Source organism: Desmodus rotundus, chromosome 5, assembly GCF_022682495.2.
Source record: "Desmodus rotundus isolate HL8 chromosome 5, HLdesRot8A.1, whole genome shotgun sequence".
NCBI classification, from domain to species: domain Eukaryota; kingdom Metazoa; phylum Chordata; class Mammalia; order Chiroptera; family Phyllostomidae; genus Desmodus; species Desmodus rotundus.
The window spans coordinates 82,825,081-82,831,080 of NC_071391.1; the positions used below are offsets into that span (position 1 = coordinate 82,825,081).

The following is a 6,000-nucleotide window of genomic DNA, read 5'->3' on the forward strand; positions in this document are numbered from 1 at the left end:
AGTGGCTTACAGAATCCAAGGACAGTGAGCTTTTGAAAGTTGGGGCTCGGAGCTCTGAAGCTATTAGGAACCCAGACCCTTCATTTACTCTCGTCCTCTGCTCCCTCTGAAAGAGACATTAATTGTAGACAAAGTCCTGGTCAGGATGCAGATGTGACTTTGTCTGTTTCTTTGATCATGGGGTAAAATGGATGCCTCTTAGCTCCTGAGTTTTCCTCATCTCAGTTCAGTTAACCCAGTTCAGGTGGCTGGATGCCCCTCCTTGGCTGAGTGAGGATATGTATGTGCTACAAGCGGACTGCTGGTTCTACTTAAGGAGTGGGAGGCAGTCCTCAGAGACAGAGGCTCACTGTGGCCTGGGCAGACTCCCTCAAGGTGTTTACTGTGCTCAGCCTTTGAAATAAAGCCCATTAGGTCCTGTCCTAAGTGGAACTGGAGTGCCTGGCCACGACCTTCCTCTTGGCCTTGAGTTACTTGGGTGGAATGGAGCACCAGTCTTCCCAGTAAGCTGGGGGCCTTGGGGGCCTCTTGTGAGGAGTTGCTGAATAATTTTTAAGTCTGTACACCTGCATCTCCAGTGGTCTCCCATTACATTCTCCTTGGCATTCCACTTTCCTCTAATCAGAAAGACTCTTTAATATGAAATACACATTTTGCAAGCCTTCTTTTTGGCAGAGACTTTATGTGGAAACTAAACTGTCCCTTTGATTCTTTTTTTAAAAAATATATTTATTGATTATGCTATTACAGTTGTCCCATTTAGCCCTTCACTCCACTCATCCTGTCCACTCCCTCCCTCCCACATTCCCCCGCTGTAGTTCATGTCCATGGGTCATACATATAATTTCTTTGGCTTCTACATTTCCTACACTATTCTTACCCTCCCCCTGTCTATTTTCCACCTATCATTTATGCTACTTATTCTCTGTACCTTTCCCCCCTCTCTCCCCCTCCCAAGCCCCTATTAATAACCCTCCATGTGAGCTCCATTTCTGTGGTTCTGTTTCTGTTCTAGTTGTTTGCTTAGTTTGCTTTTGTTTTGGTTTTAGGTGTGGTTGTTAATAACTGTGAGTTTGCTGTCATTTTTACTGTTCCTATTTTTGATCTTCTTTTTCTTAGATAAATCCCTTTAACATTTCATATAATAAGGGCTTGGTGATGATGAACTCCTTTAACTTGACCTTATCTGAGAAGCACTTTATCTTCCCTTCTATTCTAAATGATAGCTTTGCTGGATAGAGCAATCTTGGATGTAGGTCCTTGCCTTTCATGACTTGGAATACTTCTTGCCAGCCCCTTCTTGCCTGTAAGGTCTCTTTTGAGAAATCAGCTGACAGTCTTATGGGAACTCCTTTGTAGGTAACTGTGTCCTTTTCTCTTGCTGCTTCTAATATTCTCTCCTTATTTTTAATCTTGGGTAATGTAATTATGATGTGCCTTGGTGTGTCCCTCCTTGGGTCCAGCTTCTCTGGGACTCTCTGAGCTTCCTGGACTTCCTGGAAGTCTATTTCCTTTGCCAGATTGGGGAAGTTCTCCTTCATTATTTGTTCAAATAAGTTTTCAATTTTTTGTTCTTCCTCTTCTCCTTCTGGCACCCCTATAATTCAGATGTTGGAACGTTTCAAGATGTCCTGGAGGTTCCAAGCCTCTCCTCATATTTTTGAATTCTTGTTTCTTCATTCTTTTCTGGTTGGATGTTTCTTTCTTCCTTCTGGTCCACACCATTGATTTGAGTCCCAGTTTCCTTCTCATCAATATTGGTTCCCTGTACATTTTCCTTTGTTTCTCTTAGCATAGCCTTCATTTTTTCATCTAATTTGTGACCAAATTCAACCAATTCTGTGAGCTTCCTGATTACCAGTGTTTTGAACTGTGCATCTGATAGGTTGGCTATCTCTTCATTGCTTAGTTGTATTTTTTCTGGAGCTTTGATAAGTTCTTTCATTTGGGCCATTCTTTTGTCTTGGCGCACCTGTTACATAAAGGGGCAGAGCCTTAGGTGTTCACCAGGGCGGGGTAATGCTGGTTGCTGGGCTGTGATACTGTACGTGGGGGAGGGGCCGAGAGGGAGCAATGGTGCTTGCTCCACTCTCTGCCAGATTTCAGTCACTCCCTCTGCTACTCACAATCAAACTGGGCCCCTCTAGTGCTGATTCCTGAGTGGGTGGGCTTGTGCACGCTCTAGGCCCCTGTGGGTCTCTCCAACAAACCCTCCTGTGAGGCTGGGAGTTTCTCCTGCTGCTGCCTCAACCCCAATGGGTGTTTTCAATCAGAGGTTTGAGGCTTTATTTCCCCATGCTGGAGTCCTGGGTTGAGAGGTCTGTTTTGCTCCCCTGCTGTTCCTCCCAGTTTTTCTAGGCATGAATGTGGGGCCGCACTGCCTGCCCCATTCCACACTCCGCCACCTTGCTGGGTCTGCCAGTCACTGCATTGCCGCGAGTCCTCTCCACCCCAGCTGCCCATTTCCTCCCCTCCTACTGTCTGAATGAATGTTTCTTCTTTATCTCCTTGGTTGTTGGACTTCCATACAGTTCAATTTTCTGTCAGTTCTGGTTGTTTTTGTTTTTAAATTGTTGTTGTCCTTCTCTTGGTTGTTCAAGGAGGCACAGTGTGACTACCTACACCTCTATCTTGGCTGGAAGCTCTGTCCCTTTGATTCTAAAGCAGGCCCAGTCACAACTGGACAGGGCACACTTGCCACTATTCTTTTTTTTTCTTCTTTTGGAGGTAGAAATGGAAACATGTTTCTCATGGATACATTTAGTGGAGTTTAGCTGAAGTGAGCACTGTGGGAGAGCATTGGCCTAGGAGCGAGAAGTCCTGGATTTTATTCTTTAAAAAAAAACCCCAAGAACTTTATTTATTTATTTTTTAGAGAGAGGGGAAGGGAGGGAGAAAGAACGGGAGAGAAACATCAGTGCAAGAGAGAAACATCAGTTGGTTGCCTCTCGTATGTGTCCCACCTGGGGACGGAACCCCCTAACCCAGGCATGTGCCCTGATTGGGAATTGAACTGGAGATCTTTACTTTGGGGGATGATGCCCAACGCACTGAGCCACACTGATCAGGGCTGGAATTTATTCTTGACACTGCCTTTTACATAAACCTTCAAGACTTTGGGCAGTTTTATCAATGGATCCCAATCTCAGTTTTTAAATTTATAAAATGTGAATAATAATACTTTGTTTACCATCTATCAAGTGCTTTATGTATAATGCAATATCTCTAAATATAAGGTATCTTTACCAATTGACATTGGATGGACTATTCATAACTTTCCAACAATATTTCAATGGTTAGTAGAGATTTGTAGCATGACTAAGGAGGAGAGGTCAGAACTTAGAAAGAATGTTAAACAACTCATCTAATGGCATGGGTAAGTTTGAGGCAGAGCTGGGGTTAAGCATAAAATTCTGGACCTGATCCTCACCTACCTGATATCTCATGCTTGAACACAGATCTTTTCCTGTTCTTTCTAGCAGAACTTCTGTCTTAGTTTGCAGTTGACTCATCCTGATCTGGCTGCAAGGAAGAGACTTCATGTGGAGATTGAAGTAGCACTCTTGACCCCAGCCCACATGATGAGTACGTCTGTGCACATCCTGGACAAGACTTTGGAGCTAAAAGTGCTGACTGGTTGGTGGGACTGTAAGCTTGGGAGATCGGACCTGGTTGCCCTTTCTCCACTCCCTTCAGTGAGTCACATAGCAGGGTAGGTGGGGGACTCAGTGAGCATCAAGTGAGGTAAATCCAGTGGACGGTCTTCTTCTGTGCCTTCTAGGGACTTCGTGAGGATGAATCAGGGTTGAATTAAGCAACAAAACCATAAGAAATGAGGCCTCACTTCCTTTGGTTTTGAGCTGCAGGGAAACTGTGACATGAAAAGCAAAATGAAGAGGTACCGCCATGACAGCACTGTATGGTTTGTAGGGACATTCGTGGTTCCTGAGTCACAGACCCTTACAAACAGCCCTGTGCCCTGGATATTGTTATTGTCACTGCTCTGTAGTTGAGGACTCTGGAGCTCAGAGACATGAGATGACATGCCCAAGGTCACATGGTCAGTAAATATCACAATTGGAACCTGACTCCAGATTTCTTTCTCTTAACAACCATACTCTCATGCCCACCTGGGAAGTTTTAAAACACTGATACCTGCGTCGTACGCCCACAGACTCTGACTTAAGTTATCTGGGTTGGCCCTGGCATTGTGACTTTTAAAAGCTCAATATCCAGCCCAGGTGGAGAATGACGGCTCTGTGCTTTCCCCAGTGTAGTGGCTGAGGACTAGCTACTTTCTGACCCAGTGCTTCTCAAACTTTCATGTGCATAAGGAACACTGTGAATATTATTTAGCATCAGATTCAGATTCAGGAGGACTGGGAGGGCCTGAGGTTCTGCATTCTAATAAGCTCAGGTGATGCTGCTGGTCCCGGAACCACTCTTTGAATAGTAAGGTATCTGACCAGCACACCTCCCTAACACTGACCATGCAGGGCTTTGAGTGTCAACCGACCAGTTCCCCACCTGTGCTGTTGGCCAAGTGGACTCCTGGTCCCCTTGTGCCCCACCCCCCAACCAAGCTGGTAGAGACTCCATCAGTTTGTGTCATTGTACTTTAAGCTATGGTGCTCCTCCCTTCCACCTCAAGATCTGTAACTGTGGGTCTTGGACGGGGCTTCCTCCCTGTACCTGCTCCTGGTTCTAGGATCTGGTTCCTCCAAGTTGCTCCATTCATTGCTGTCAGCTCATTTCTGGTGTGTGGAAAAGCAGGAGGGAACCCATGCTGTGAAGATCAGAAAGCCTGTGTTTGGGATCAGAAGGACCAAATCTTAGCTCTGCCACTTTCTGCCTGTGTGACCTTGAGCAATCTATTTGCCCTCTGTAAGGGAATGAAGATTGTTGCCTGATAGGTTTATGATGAGATTACACGAGATGATGTAGGTAGAGTGCCCATATCTGAGACTGGTATGTTCAATTAACAATAATTGTATTATTAAAGAGGTTGGAGCTAACCACTTATTGACTGTCCAGTGTGTGCCATAGCTTGCACTGGGTGACTTACAGATATTTCGTTTCAGCCTCAGATCATGCAAGGTACCCATTTCTCTTTTGTACAGAGGAGGTAACTGAAATCAGAAAGGCTGGTAACTCCACAAAGATGCACACCTAGCCAGCTCTAGGGCCAGATCTTGCACCCAGTTTGCCTGCTGACAAAGCCTTTTGCAGATCGTCTTGACAGCTGTGGCTTGTTTGACAGACAGGAGGTGCTCCACAAACACTGGTGAGCTTAGCTGTTTGGGGAGAGGGTGAGCAGCACCCCAGAGCTGGGAAGCAGCCTCTCTGCTCTTCATTTGCCCTCAGAGGACAGGCTGGTAGATAGGAGAAGGGGCTAAGAGATAGAAGAGCCAGGTCAGAAAGTGACTTTAATGGGCAGACATGAAAACCAGTGCCTGCCTGGGCCTGCCCTGTGAGCCAGGCAGTGTTGGGGCCAGAGGAACTGTGTGCTTCTATGTCCTCCTCAGGAGTGAAAAGCAGTTTTTTTTGTGCTCTAGAGGGTTGAGAATGAGCTGGTGGCAGCAGGTGTGAGTACAGTGAATGGGGAATGAATGAGTTATCTCCTGGAAGAATGGGGGCATCTTGCTGACTCCCACCCCAGTCTGCATGGAAAAAGAGCTCGATGGGGCCCACGCCTGCTACTTTCCCCTCCTATCAGATCCCATTGTCGTTGACCTGTCACCAGCCTCTGCCTTTGCCACATGTGGCACCAGGTTGTGGATGTAAAATGTAAATCACGCCTCTAGTATAGCAGCTTGGTAGCAGGGAGCGTGCCGGTGAGCCTGGAAGTGGTTCAAGGGGGTGGTGGCTCAGAGTCCCAAATGACAGAACTGGTGGTGAGTGTGCGGCGAGTTTGTTCTGTGCAGAGGACTCTTGCCCCTTCCAGGCAGGGTGAGGAAGCCCTAGAGGGAGGCGTGGAGACTGAGACCAGAGACTTTAAAT

The 6,000-nt window shown here is 46.4% G+C and overlaps 1 long non-coding RNA gene across 2 annotated transcripts in view; it reads left to right on the top strand.

Annotated features, from left to right (window-relative positions):
* The window catches only part of LOC123480805 (uncharacterized), a 28,727-nt gene extending 24,160 nt beyond the window's left edge, over positions 1–4,567 (top strand). Inside the window, exon 4 of one of the 2 annotated variants that reach the window (XR_006656918.2) lies at positions 3,480–4,567. This is a non-coding gene — a long non-coding RNA (uncharacterized lncRNA). The remainder of the gene's footprint in view (positions 1–3,479) is intronic. The other variant, XR_006656919.2, reaches the window with a different exon arrangement.
* Positions 4,568–6,000: the final 1,433 nt, after the last annotated feature.